The sequence below is a fragment of the Doryrhamphus excisus genome, chromosome 2 (genome assembly GCF_030265055.1).
Source record: "Doryrhamphus excisus isolate RoL2022-K1 chromosome 2, RoL_Dexc_1.0, whole genome shotgun sequence".
Lineage (NCBI taxonomy): Eukaryota > Metazoa > Chordata > Actinopteri > Syngnathiformes > Syngnathidae > Doryrhamphus > Doryrhamphus excisus.
In genome coordinates, this window is record NC_080467.1 from 10,134,295 (window position 1) to 10,149,681 (window position 15,387).

The following is a 15,387-nucleotide window of genomic DNA, read 5'->3' on the forward strand; positions in this document are numbered from 1 at the left end:
GTTCAACTTAAAGGTAAGGTTAGGGTTTTAAGGTCGGGGTAGGGTTAGAGTGTGTTATTGGAGTAGGATTGTAAGCCTTCTGTTGCCATTTTCCTGAAACAACAAGTATGCTGAAGTTGTTTAGCTATGTACAAAGTCTTTAAGCACTCAGATGAAGCAGCATCTCCCCACTTCCTGCTTGGATCTGCAGCATTCAGGCGTTCTGCTGATGCTGGACATTCTCCCCCCACTTAGCGTATGTTAGGAGCTGGACCGTAGCAGCTGAATAACTCCAATAACAGCAGCACCACGTTTGAGCTCCATCAGCATGGCCGCTTTAAAGACTCCAGACTCCTGTGCACTCAGCAGTTTCTGCCGGAAATATAGGAGAAATCCCATTCTGACAAGTTTCCAGGAGAGTCCGTTCCGTCTCATTCTCCAACTGGGCATTTTTGGGCAAAAAGGGGTCAAAAGAACACCTTTGGTCTCTTTTTCCACATGAATGTTTTTTGCTTTTTTTTTCAAATTCCTAGATTTTATCCAGATGTAAGTGTGGTCTTGTGGTCTAAGTGCCGCCGGGCGTTTTTTTCCTGCTGAAGTGTATCCTCGCCCGTTTTGTTGTGCTTAAAAATCTTAGCTTCGGGTTTAAGCGCTGCGTGGAACAAGGCGTGTAAATATAGGAGCTGGGCTGCAGGGTTGTTGTTTTTTAAACGTTGTAATCTTGTTTTAAGAGAGGGAAGACTATTTTGTGGCTTGCCGCACAGTTAAATTTAGCCTGGAGAAGATAGAGTTGTGATCTTTATGAGGTCCAAATCTTTACTGATTAGCCAAAATGTTGTTTTTTTATGACATGGACAAAACAATTCTTAACTAATACATGTTTTCACTGCAAGGTTACTACTTGCCGTCTTCTCTATATCGCTTCCTTTGAGAGGCAGATGGGTGAAGTGCCTTGCCTGATGACACAACAGTAGCAGGATGGAGGAAGCCGTGTCGAACCGGCCAACCCTCTGGTGACAGCATGACCTGCTCTACTTCCTGGGCTAACTAACCATATCTAGCACCATGTCAACCGGGTTTTTTTTTTAATCCTATGCCAACAAATCTCCACTGTCTCCATGGATGCAGTGCGAAAGCTTTTGTTGTTGCCCTTAGTCTCATTCATTCATTCATTTTCTACTGCTTATCCTCATGAGAGTCGCGGGTGCTGGAGTCTATCCCAGCTGTCTTCGGGTGAGAAGACCCTGGACTGGTCGCCAGCCAATCACAGGGCACATAGAAACAAACAACCATTCACACTTGGAGTACCCGAAAAAAACCCACGCATGCACGTGGAGAACATGCAAACTCCACACAGAGATAGCTGAGAGTGGAATTGAACTCAGGTCTCCTAGCTGCAAGGCCTGCATGCTAACCACTCACAAATTGCAGATGGTGTGTTTTCAATCATATATGTGACATGGCTGCACATTTTCACCTAATAATACTTCTTGTAATAATTCTGTATCTTCAGATATTACACTAGTAGTATGAACTATTGCCAATGGAAAAGTGTCAACCAAGAGTGGAGCCAAGTCAAACACCAGCCCGCTAATGGAGGCTAAAGAAAAATGGAGGTAAAGGTAGGAGGAAAGACGGGCACAAGGATGGCAAGGCACCACGCAGTAAATACCCTGCTTGCTTTCAAAAATGGAGATCTGTGGACAAAAGTAAACACAGCCTTCACTGTAAGTTGGGGGGGATGAGAATTTCAGTGTGTGTTTCCACACTAATTTAAGCGTGTCTGAGCTGAAGCGACTGCGAGAGGCCCCGAGCGAGCCAAACGCGGCCGCCAGCACGCACGCTCTCAGCAAAAATCTGCGTCGGCAATGCGTCTTTCTCGTCTGTAAATCTTATGTAAATGCACCCATCCCACACTGAGCAAAGTGTGCCGGGGGCTGGTGGGTGAGAGCGGCGGGAGAATGAGGTGAGGAAAAGAAAAAAAAAAAAACAGGAAAAAAAAAAAGGGCTCGGAAAATAAATCAGTGCTATGTGAGCGCAACCAGTTGAGTCAGAATGCCGCCTGGCAAGTCTTGTTCCACATCAAAGTACGACGCTTTGGAGAACACATAACCTGTTTTTATATTTTATACAAAAATACATGAGTTTTCTAAACACAAACACGGCAACAAGGCTTTGGTACGCCATTGTTTTGGTTTGCCTTCCTTGTTAACAGTCCACTTCCTATCCCTCTACTAAGGGAGTGTGTGACCTTCCTTGTTTTGGAATCCATCCACAAAAGACACTGTGCTGGCATGGTTGGCATGGCAGCGGCTTGACCCCACATGGTGCGCACACACACACACAACCACACACAAGTTTGTCCTCTGGATGGCAGATGCTAGCATTGCTGACCGTCGTATGTCCGACGTTCCACCAACGACTGATGTCAACTTTTGCATTCAGACTGGAAAGAGTCAACCTCAAATATGTATTGCAAGCTCGCTCCGCTGTTCTGATGCGTACCGGACGGAAAAATAATCCAAATAATCACTTCAGGGGTGTCTAAAGTGCGGCCCGGGGGCTAATAACAAGCTTACGGCAGTTTTTTATTGGTCCACAGCACATTCTAAATATGTAATTTAACAAGAAAACACAATGTTCTCCTCCAATATCGTGTGGAAGTGGTACATTTTGGGTTCTTTTGTTTAGAAGAAAAACATTTGAGGCTAACTGGTTAGCCTAACTGTAGCATAAGAGTTTACTTTTTGTTTTGTTTCTTTGGGATTTTTCCTTGATTATGGGGTCGCGACAGCGGATCTTTTCGATCCGAATACTGATTTTTGGCTTGAGCTCTTTATATTCCGAATGCCCTTCCTAATGAATATTGATGGTGCTTACTAGTGGCGATTCGAACCCGAGGCATCTGCGCTAAAGTCCAGAATGCTAACCACTACACCACATAAGAGTTGAGCAATGTGTTATATACAAAGAATAATTGGGGGGCCTTGCTTTGTACTTCCAGCTTCTCTGTGGCATTTCATCAAATGTAAGCTCACATTCTTTACATTTTCGCTTACGTTGCTGTTCATCATATTTGTGGTTATCTTGCCAGCATCGCATGCTTGACATCCCTGCCTCGCCATGGCATTCCATGCACTGACACCTACTCTTTCTGTGGTGATATCATTCACTTCTCACACCTTCTCAGGCACAAATACACACACACATACACACACACACACACACACAAGGCCAACTAGGCAAAAATATGCGGGATTAAAGGGACAGGAAGGGAAGACAAACAGCGAGATAAAAGAAAGAGGCGTGTCAGGAGCCGCCTATAGAAGTGCACTCCACCGCTTCACTTTCTGGGTCTTTGTAATTCTATACCCACATACCAACGTATTTGCTCATAGTGTCATTGAGCCTTTGTGCTTATTCTGCTGCTGCACTTTTTACCCCCTTGGAGCTCCTTTTGATGGCACTCAAGTTAGTTTGCAAACATTTTGGATGTGATTTCTTTGTTTGATTTCACTTTAGTTTGTTTTTCTGCACAAGTGTGATTAATGATAAATTAATCATATGATTTAGTTAATATTTTAGTTAATATTTGATTAACATTATTTATTTATTCATTTTCGACCGCTTACCCTCACATGGGTCACAGGGGGTGCTGGAGCCGATCCCAGCTGTCTTCGCCCTACACCCTGGACTGGTGGCCAGCAAATCACAGGGCACATATAGACAAACAACCATTCACACTCACATTCATACCTATGGACAATTTGGAGTCGCCAATTAACCTAGCATGTTTTTGGAATGTGGGAAGAAACCGGAGTACCAGCCTTTAACTAACATTAATTTAATGTAATTAATATTGTCAAATAATTATACTAATTGACTACAATTAACAAGTTCAAAATTGTTTTTATAAAATAATTTGATTAAAAAGAAGCAATTAAATTTTGTATCACTTTGTGTTTGTATTTAGTCCTCCCAGTACATTAAAGTCCACATAGTTCTCAAGCATCAAATGTCCTAGCTTAACGCAATACATTTTATTTCATTTGAAATTGCATTAATATTATTATTCCAATTAGTGTTTGAACTTCCTGTGTAACTTTATAACAAATAAGGGTGTTTATCTCTTAAATACCAAATAACTGCAGGAATGTAAGCTAACTGGAGGTCAAGATGACGTTTGGAATTGTACGCCGTGCAGTCGCCTCAAGGCCTGAGTGTGACTGCATGGTGGGAAGATGGCAAGCAACCAGACACAAGTAGAGTAGTGTGAAGAAGGTGGGGGGGAGGTATTTTGTCTGCTGTCACTTGCGGTGAACAAATGCTTTGCTTGACAAATGTCTGAGTGAAGAAGGACTCCTGCAGAAACACGAGAGTGTGTTCATTTTAAAGGCAGGGAGGGGCGAGGACGTGTGAGACCTTTTGAACCGGATTGTTCACCCGTGGTGTGTTTTTTTTCTTTTAAATAGTTTGGGAATGTCATCATTATGTTTATGTGTGTGTGAACAATTCTATGTTATTTAAATCACTGTCAGCCTATAAAAAAAAAGGGGTCGGCAACCTTTACTACCAAAAGAGCCATTTTGCCCCTAAATAAAAAATAGTATATTATAAAAACTTATGGGAACTTTTAACAATTTTAATAATAATTTAACAACTGAAGATGTGACTTTGATTGTCACTATTATTTCATTATATGTTTTTTTAACAAATAAAAAAAATAATAAAAAAATAGGTAAGTTCCACCTTATTCGAAAGAAACTGTCTAACAAAATAAACATAAAAATATATAAATAACAATACTCAAACTAAACAAACAGCTTACTGAATAACCGTTGTTGTTCCTTTAAGCCAGAAGGAAGCACCAACAATGAGGCTGAAAAGCCGCGGGTTCCCTACCCGGTGTCCTCAACCGCCTGAGTTAACATGACACTGGACAAGAACCAACATTTGGATTCAATCTGACTCTAAAAATACACCTGATCCTTCTGCCAGACTCCATAAAAGTTGGAATGACACAGGGGCATAATTCTGAGGTACTGTACCTTTAAATCGACTGGTGGCGCCATCCCTTTAGATCCATCTCCGACCAGTATTTGTAGGCTGACTAGCTGAAAGAAAACATAGAAAAGCGTCAGTTTGGGTTGGAAAAAAACAGCAATAAATGCATATTTGCATGTCAAATTTGAACGAAAACAAAGAAAATCCTCCTTCACAAGAACATACTAATGCTAAAAATCAAGCAAAATAGTATCTGATGAAAATCCCTGAATAAAATGAGTGAAAACTTTGTAATACGGGGTAGAAGACTTGCTACTACAGTGCTGTGGTCAACCATTATTCTCATAACCACATTTTCAGGCTCTAAAACACAGTGTCCAAAGTACAGGCGAGAATAAAGTCCAAATATTATGTGTATAATATAATGAGAAGAAAATTTACCAGAATAAAGTTGATATTAATAATAGGCTTTTTTCACCTACAATTCCAGTTAAGTTACAGTCATGGAAGTAGAGGGACTTAGAAGAAAAATGAGCACCTGAGTTGTGATAGAGATATGAGTGAAGTTGAGTGTCGGGTGGGGGGGCTTGGGGGCGGTGGGGGTGGACTAATGTTTAAAAGCTGCAGCAGTGTGCTTGTGAGGCCCAGCCTGGCCCCGCGGTTTTTGGTCAGCCGCAACAAAGACTCCCATTGGTTGGATGTGATGCAGGAATTTGGCTCTCTGAGCTCGAAACTCCACCTAACGTCCCCTCCCCACCTCCCTCCCAGCTCCTCCTACGACAGAGTTGTCTATGCATGCACACACACACACACACACACACACACATTCCCTTTTAACAATGAAAGAGGGGAGGATAACACTTGAACATTTCACTTCCTAAGTAAAATCAGCAAGGAAGTGAGGAGGAACACAAAAGAAACCTGCTTTCTGTGTGTCTGTGTGTGGGTGGGTGGAGGTGGGGGGAGCTCTGTGAGAAAGTGTGTGTGGGAAGAAAAAGAAATAGGGGGGAAGGTGGGTGTGTTGTGGGGGCTGAGCCCTGCAGGAGTCCTCAGGACACACATGCACTCGCTCTTACTCAGTTCTGGAATAGTTGGTCCGCTCTACCGCCGCCTGCATGAGGGCCAGCGAGGCGGGAGAGAACAAGGGAAGCAGGAGTGCAAGAGAGAGGAGGAGGGGAGGAGGTGGCAGAGGAGGAATCCGGAGATCCTACTTGTTGCTTTTGGATTTCTGTGTCTGCCGAATGAGGATGATTCTCGCCTGAGGTGAGTCACTGTAGCCTTTTCCACCCCAACCAGTCAGACTTGGTTGATTTATACTGCAATGTGAGGGGATGGGGGGTGGGGGATGGAGGGGGGGGGGGGTGCCATGGACATGGCAGGGACCCTGGTCAAAGCCAGGAAGACACAAAGAGCGGAAACATGTGATTCTGCTTTTGGACAAATGAGAAAGGACGTCCGACCAGCACTCAGACATGTGTCTTGTCCATTAGGCTCTTCTCACCTTACATGTGTTACATGTGTTACATGCTGCACTCTGTTAGCTTTGCTGCTTTAAAACTAAACATGCACTTTTCTTTGTGTCTTCCATGTGTTTAAACATTCCCAAACACTCCATGGGAAGGGACGCCTTCACATAGTAGTAGTAGTTGAGTAGTGAGTGTGCGTCTGGACATTGTTGTCCTATTATTAGAGCACCAGCAGCTGTGAAGGAAGGAAGTAGGCAGCCAGAGAAGAGGGATTACTGTTGGGGGTGGGGGGGCGGGGTGTTTTAGCAATAGAGCGGGAATTATGGACTGATTTCTGCACGGGACGACATTCCCAAGGCAGGGTAGTCAGCAAAAGTAGTGATTTAGAGGGATTTTCACATTCATCTTGGGTTCTGAACTCTAACCCTATCCAATTTGGCCAAACACTATTCTTCTGGGCTACTGTCTACCTATGAGCAGCCATATTGGTGCGGCGTCTGAAGTGACTTGGACTCGGCATCGGTCTGTTGTGGTGCACAGGGAGCTGAGCCAAAAAGCAAAGCTCTCAATTTTCATGTCAATCTCCATTCCCATCCTCACCTATGGTCATGTGTTTTGGGCTGTCACTGAAAGGACAAGATAGTGGCTACAAGCGGAAGATATGAGTTTTCTCCGCAGGGTGCCTGAGGTCACCCTAGGACATAAGATGAGAAGTACGGTCATTCAAGAGGTGGCTCGGGATTACACCCGGACGCCTACCTGGGAAAGTAAGGCGGAAAGACCCAGAACATGTTGAACGACCGACTCATGATCCAGGATGTAAAAACAAGACATGTCCTGGGAAATCGGATGTTTGGTCACCTGAAGCTAACGCACAGTCTTTGCAGGTCTTAACAAGTCCGATTTAAGAGTTTTTAAGACTCGGTGATGTTATGTTGTTGTATGTGACATACGGCATATATTCAGTTTCTGGTATATGTAAAAGTGGATAAAGTCAACAATTCTTCTTGGGAGTCTTATGGACAAACGGCTCATTAGCATTAAAGCTACAGACACATTAAAAAACGGTGTTCCCAGTTGGGATCACGAATAGCATGTTCAATTCCAAGGCTGCACGGCCAAGTGGTTAGTGTGCAGGCCTCACAGCTAGGAGACCCGAGTTCAATTCCACCCTGGAGTTTGCATGTTCTCCCCGCGCATGCGTGGGTTTTCTCCGGGTACTCCGGTTTCCTCCCACATTCCAAAAACATGCTAGGTTAATTGGCCACTCCAAATTGTCCATAGGTATGAATGTGAGTGTGAATGGTTGTTTGTCTATATGTGCCCTGGGATTGGCTGGCCACCAGTCCAGGGTGTACCCCGCCTCTCGCCCGAAGACAGCTGGGATAGGCTCCAGCACCCCCGCGTCCCTCGTGAGGATAAGCCGTAGAAAATGAATGAATGAATGAATAAATCATTCCAGGATAAGCAGTTAGCGCACTAGCTTGTGAGCTGTGTATCCGTGTAAACAATGGATAATAGGCATGTAAAGGTGACTATAGGGGTGTTATTTCATGTCTACAGGGCTTTAATGATGTTAAGGAAACTTATTTACAAGGTTTTCTATTCTCGAAGTACAAAAATATTCCTATTTATAACATTGAATCCTCCAGTATACCATGGGAATTCACTTAATGCTGTCCAGTCTGGAACCAATTTTAAAATATCAATTTTGCAATATGTTTATTATTGTGGTTGTACTTTGCAACGGGGTAGCTATCAGCGTGATGCAGTGCTGTTTCAGGCAGTGATGCTTTTGGAACTCCCGCCTGTGTCCAGTCCTCACCTCTTGCCCGAAGATAACTGGGACAGGCTCCAGCACCCCCTGCGACCCTCGTGAGGATAAGTGGTAGAAAATGACTGAATGAATGAATGTTCAATTCCAGCATTAAGGCCAACACACGCACTTCCAATATACTATTGTGGTCGCTACTAATCCTTTCCAGTCTTGTAGGTGTTTCCAAAAGATGTAACTCTTCACCGTTATCTGGATCTACACAATGTTCTTTCTCGGCCTGATCTCTCCACAGAGCTTCTGGGAAAGTAGTTCATGCGGATAAATGCCAGAAGGTGTATCGTTTTTGAACAGACAAGACAGAAGTGTTCAAGTGTGCTCCCTCAGCCTTGTGACATCTTTATCTTAGAGGATCTTTGTCCAGATGACGCTCAGCAAGCTAGCCGACAGTGAAAGTGGAACTACTTGTTGCATGACGGCCGTGATGAACGATGCCTATCTCCTCCGGAGACGTGTTTCGGGCTCGGAGCTCATAAAAACGTGACATCTTTGGAGGTGTTTACATCCATCAGTCTGTCACTTCCTGCGGTGGCGTTCAATGCTCTGGGAAACTCTGACCTTCATCACGAGAGACCGCCAACGGCGACATTGTCAAGGTCTGGCATCCAAAAGAGTCCTGCTTCTTGTCTTGAAGGCTGAAATGCTTAGCGAACATTAAGATAAACTAAAAGGCAGCAGAGAGGAAAGTGTGAATATTTAATAGGCTGTTTGGGAGGAGGTGACATGGCGTCTTCTCTTCAGGGCCGGCCTTGGTTTCCTCCACTTTCCTTCCAGGTTGACTTCATCCCTCCCGCAGCCGAGGAGCAGCTTTCTAATTAGCTGCTTATAAATCCTTGATAAGTGAGGGTGTTTGACAGCCATATTTGGGGGTGTCGTCGCTGTGAAATTGGCTCATAGGCGAGCATAAACATGTACATGAAAGCGTGTCTGGATCCTGTCTTCAGTTCCTCCTGGTTTACGTGTAGAGGCATGCGTCCAAAGCGGTACATGCGTCCAAAGCGGCACTTGTTGCAAAACTACTGAATCTAATTAGCTATGCCATGTTTTGGATGTCTGGAGGCGGGCCTGAGGACTGCCAGCAGGACCGATTGCATCCGATTTTATGGGGACACTCCAGACTACAATGACGTTTTTTGTCTGCTTCAGCCAGGAGCTGTTTTTAGCAAAATAGTCAGCTGACTGAGTGATGCATATTTGTTGGCGGTGGTAGAGTAAAACAAGCAAATACTGCTGCAAAAATGCTAGTCTAATATCCTGTATATGGGACAAGTGCTCTGCTGTTTTTTAAGAATCTGATGCAACAACCCAAGTCAAAAAATCGTCTTAAAAAACGCAGTCCTCTCCTGTTTTTGTGAATCTGTGCTGTTTCAAAGGACCTACTGCAAAAATTATTTAAATGCCCTCTTCTGTTTTAGTAAAATGCTGCAAAACTGCTATTCAAAAACACTATATAGGGTATGAGTGCTCTGCAGTTTTTAAGAATCTGCTACATAAGAGGCGGTCTACACAAGTAATCCACAGCTCACAGTGTCTCTGTTCCAGCTCCAGACCTGCTAACTCATTTCGCATCGTGATGATAATGATCTGCGGTTTTTAAGGACCTCTTGCAAAGGACCTTTTTAGAAAATTGCTGCAAATATCCAAGTCAAAAACATTGAATGTTCATGTTCTGCTAAGTCAATAATTGTCTGAACAACAGAGGCAATATGCTGTTTTTAAAGATCTATTGCAAAATTGCAATTGTTTTTAGGAAATTGCTGCAAATATCCAAGTCAAATATAGCAAAATGACGGATGTGTTCTGCTGTTTTTTAGGAATCAGCTGTAAAATTGCTAGTCATATCACAACTCGGACTGTTTCGGGGTACCTGCTGCTAACATCCAAGCTGCTCAGATCTGTCTATATGAGGAGCTATGAGCGTATATGTTTATATGACAAGTGCTGTTTTTAAGGACTTAAACTAGCAAAATTGCTAGTCAAAGATCCTTTAAATTGTCTGACATGAACGCTCAGTCATTTCTAGGAATAAGCTGCAAATTTCCAAGTCAAACATCACCGAAATGACCGGACCGCTTTGCTGTTTTTGGGATAATCCCACTTGCTGCTCGGTTTTGAACAGAACTCTCGGGCTGGACCAAACAAAACACAGGAAAGGGAATCAAGTAAACTCCACTCCCCCCTTTCCTTTCAATGTACCTTACTTCCTGTCCCATACGCCACCTACCCTCCAATTCACCTTCTTGACCCTCTGTACCGCACCCACAAATGTCCACAACAATCAGGGCTGAGGTTTGTGTGCTTGAAGGAAAACGCTGTCCGGTGTGTTTGTTGTTGAAGCAGCTGTGGACTCCCGCCTGTGTCCCGTCTGGTACAGTCCCACAGTGAATAAGGAAGGAGTTCATTTGCTTCTTCCGTCTGTTGCCGGGCGGGGAGTATTTGTGCTATCTGAATTAGTCCTATAAATTCCAAAGGTCTGACCAGCTTTCCAGACGGCGAAAGTTACTGCAGAAGAAGACGACACAGGGAAGCGAGTACTCATGAGCATTTTTTCCTGTGTCTCTCTGCAGGACCACTTAAAATGCACATGACGGTTGAACAAATGACGCCTATTGTTTATGTTGACAATGGAGCCTCTGTGGCTGCATGGGAAGTCATGACCCCAACATGGCGGCAAAATGAATTCCACAGATTCCTACATATAAGAACATGGAGAAGTGTCATAAAGCGGACAACTAAATCTGATGATTATAATAATAATGAGTGTGCTAACTGAATACCATAACTGTTTTACTGCAGTAATGATACGTTTTGTTAACTTCAGAGTTTCTTTTCTTCATCTTCTGTTTATCTCTGAAGTTCATCCCGCCAGAGCAAATACAGAATCTTTCCCGACAAGGAATTTTACTTTTTGAATTGCTATGACTGAAATTCCATTTGTCAATAGAATCCTTTTAAGGTCATTTACTTTTTGAGGATGTGTCTTTCTCATGTTTGGTAAAATTAAAATTTATTGTAACAATTTTAACACCATTTTTGGTGGTAATACATTTGAATGTAATTTTATGGTTAGCAAAACTGTGCTGCTATTCTCATCTGCGTTAGCTAGCATATCTTTCAACATTTTGGGGACAAGCTAACATGCAGCGTAGTTGAACATCAAAAGATGCAGCAAACATTCAAACAACTTTAGCCACTTTGCTAGCTGTGATAAAAACTCGATTTTAATGGCTATGGTTAGTCTATGTTATGCTAGTCTGGATTTCATAGTGCTTCTTTCAATATGGCGCTTGCTAACTTGAATTAGTACCAAAATAGCAGCTGAACAGCAAACATCTTCGATTAGCTTGTACAACAACGTTACTCAAGTTGCTAGCTGCAAACTGGATTTTAGTTGCTATAGCTAGAAAAAGTTTGTATTTGATAGTGCCTCTTTCTACATTAAGCTATTGGGTTCTTGTGTTAGCACATGTAGCTATACTAACAAAGCTACTAGGTGTTAGCATTAAATTATTTCATATTTAGTGGCTATGGTTAAGTTTCTGTGCTTGTGGACGTTTTTGCCTGCACCTCTTTGTTTGTTTTTGAGCTAAGCTAACTTTATCTTAAATTAAAATAGTGAACACACATAGTGTAAACATTGAAATACAAAATATTGAATGTTTAATGTTTACGACGGTACATGAGTAGCTAAACTACCAAATATGTGTTTATAAACTGGTTGTTGACTACAGTTTGCTTTGCGATGAGATTTTAGTCGCTACATGTTAGCATTTGCTTGTTGTGTGTTGCCTCGAATAGTACTAATTCACGTTATTTAAAGTTTATATTGTGACAAATAGTTCAAATTTCCCTGACTTCTTCCCCTCCTCTGTAGCATGTTGTCTGCCAAGGGATTTACGAGTCACTTGGCTGGTAGATTAAAAAAGAACAGGATTACAAGGAGGAGATGGACAGCGAAGGCTTTTAGACGCACTGACATGCGTGAGGTTGCTCTCTCCAGAGGGATCAATGAGTTCTCTGGCGATCTGTTCTGGGTAGGGATGCACTTTTGTGTGTTTCTGTCAGCAGTGTACATTCCTCTTGCCACGTGTGCTTGTTTTTATTCCCTCCCCCCCGTCCCACCCCATCCTACCAACTATTTGTTTTATCCGCAGTTGCTTGATTCAATCAGATTTCCCTGTGTAAGCGTTTGCTTGAATGTCCGCAGCCTGCCGTCTATTCTTACATTTAATCCTGACATTGTTGCACTGTGAGCTCTGCGTGCGACAGTGAGAAGTTTGTAGCAAGCGTTGAGCTGTCAGCACATTAACGACTGATTCACCGGGCCGTAATAAGCGCGTGATAAGGTATGGAAACGGTGCTGATGAGATGGAACGATTAAATCTGGTCACAGGGTATCGCTGGACACGGAGACCGAAGGATGTCGTCTAAAGTGGGGGCTTAACCGTCAACGGCTGTTGCTCAACTGCAGATAAGAAAAGTATACCTCGGGCTTAACGCTTAAATCCCTGCAGACTTCTTATCATCATTGAGGGCCACAAGCCAGCTTGAACTTGTCCACCACGGACGATGCTGTGTATCTTCTCAGCAGAGTAGTACAGAAAGTCAACTTATTTTCTATCGTTGTTGAAACGCGAGAGGGCTGCAGCTGGGCATGATTCCACTCCTCCATGCCGGAGGTCCTTCTATGCCGGCATCATTAGTCCAACACCTCTCATCTCCATCTTGCCTCCTAAAGCTCTCTCTGTGCTCTTTCATTCCCTTTAATCTTCCTCCTATTCGTCCTTCCCAGCAGTCTCACACAGGCGCCTCTTCTCTTCATTTCTTGGTGCCTAATGGCGTCTGTTTCGGGACAGGATGGCATGCTTTGCGTTCCATTGTCTTTTCCCATCTGTGATTAAGAGATGAAAGATCAAAACCTCTCTCAGGAATTGAAGGGATACACCTTTAATCTTAACCTAATCCTTTTTAATTGCCTTGTAGCTCAGCATTATATAACTTGGGCATGACTAATTGGAAAAGCTGTGTTGACAAATGTGAGCTGTGTACTGCCAGGTTGTCCAGAAGAGGGCAGTGTTGATGCAATTTTAATCTGCAGCAAACTCCACAAAAACAGACTGCTTGATAGAGAATGCTGGAATAATTATCAACTTTATCAATTTCAGTAAGCACACATTTTGGTTCATACACTATCATTTCCATTCCCACATATCCGTTATGGTTTTAAATTTGTCTGGGGTGGCTCCTTTCACAGACCTCCAAGAGGTCGATTGGCGACTACATTTGAGGTCTGAAAGCCTGCCCAACACAAAGCAAACAGTGTGAGGCCCACTGTTGATACAATGACAATAGAGTCGTGCCGGGAATCAATATGGCTTTCTTTGCATCTATTTTCTCCAAGTCTAACAGGTTCAATGACTTCATTTGTTTGTCGGGTACAAGTCTACGGGCCTGAAAGGACTTCTTTCTGCTGTCTGACTGTATTACCTTCTTAATTCAACTGTCTTCTAACATGAATTGGTGGAAAGAACTGCCGCAGTTCTGCTCTTTGACCTTTCTGGAAATGTCCAGTCAAGAACTATGATTATGTTGAGTGAGAACCAGCAAATGACTTTTAAAAAATAGTTACAGTTACTAAAGACCCTGGTTTGAAACCAGGAGGAACTCAGAGCTGGTTTCATTTACATGCCAAAAACAGCAGTTTTAACTGGACAGGCCACTCTGGCTCGAGTTCTTTCAGCCACGCATCCACAGCCAAATTCTCCCATGGAGGTTTTAAGATTTTAAGGATTTGGAGGATATTTGGGGTATCAAAGCATCTTGCTAGTATGCAAGATAAACTTACTTGAATGTCCATGTAAATTCATGTAAACTGGCACCAACAAGTTCCCATACCTATGTTTTTGTGTGGGTATGTCTATTTTTAGAAATGTCAAATAGATCCAGAAAATCTGACACGGACTGAACATCCTGTCCACTCATTAGTCGTCATCTAGGTGACAGCCATGAAAAGTTGAACATTTTTCAACTTTCTGGGATTACATCGCAAGATAGTGTGTACACAATGACGAAAATTTTACATGCATGAATTTCGCTTGAGACTGGTGATCATCGCTCTTCCACGCAGGTTCTATTGAAAATGACCTAACTAGAAAGAACGTCGCCTCCCATATCTGGAGCCCGTTGACGTTTGCAAATAAGTTGAGTCTTCTGAGTGGATGTTTGACGCGAATGCTGAGAACCAATCCACAGTTGCATACATACTGCTCGTATATGACACCCATATATGACACCCAGTGATCCGTTCTAATGTTCGCTGTGTATGGGTGCTTTTTAATTTCGCTGTAACGTTTGAAATAATAATTAATTTGATTACCTGTTACTGGAAAACAGTAACAACATTTGCAACATGATAGCCAAGCTATCGTCTTGTATCGGCTTCTCACGCGGTAACTAAACGCTGTAGGATCCTTCTTACTTTTTTTTAGCCTTCTCAGGACTGAGTCAGTAGAAAGGAGTGCAAAAAAACTGTCTGTCCGTCTGTTTATTCCAGCTCTGTATGACAAGGTAATTGATCCCCCGGCAACCATGATACAGTTGCTGCAAGTTTTTACTGTTACTTTATAGCAGGGCAGCATCTGTTTAAGAGAATACAGTGTCCACTGCCTGAAAGCAGCAAGGTGACAGCAGAGGCGCAGTGCCTCAGTGTCGGCTGGCGTCTACCTGGTCTTGCTAAGCAGTCCCTGCGGGGACCCGGGGAACAGTGGAGCATGTGTTGGAGACGTCCGGATACAGAGTGCTGCATTCTGTCGCTGCATGTTTATGGGCTGCGATAACGACAAAGACTCCACACACACTGCAAACGTTATGGGCCACACAAACTCATAGCTTGGCGAGCTGGGAATGATTGAACGCTCGTAGAAAGCAGAGCGAGATTATGTTTTGACTTCAACACTCAGGCATGGCTTAAGGGTATACGTATATATCAGTACTTTTTTGTCTCCAAAGGTCTTGCAAGATGTTCAGGCTTGGTGTTGCAGTTAGGAACTGTACAGACAATCTTACAAGTGTACAAACCACAGTAAAACACAACAGTACTGGGAA

The 15,387-nt window shown here is 43.2% G+C and overlaps 1 protein-coding gene across 10 annotated transcripts in view; it reads left to right on the forward strand.

Annotated features, from left to right (window-relative positions):
* Positions 1-15,387, forward strand: part of LOC131120056 (disabled homolog 2-interacting protein-like) — a 75,407-nt gene that overhangs the window by 7,624 nt on the left and 52,396 nt on the right. For 2 of the 10 annotated variants that reach the window (XM_058065107.1, XM_058065109.1), the window contains exon 1: positions 6,061-6,246. The exons of 6 other annotated variants lie outside the window; for them this stretch is intronic. The gene's annotated coding sequence lies outside the window, so the exon portion shown is untranslated. Of the gene's footprint in view, positions 1-6,060; positions 6,247-12,224; positions 12,318-15,387 lie in introns of those variants that run through there. 2 more of the 10 variants (XM_058065105.1, XM_058065108.1) reach the window with 1 other exon arrangement.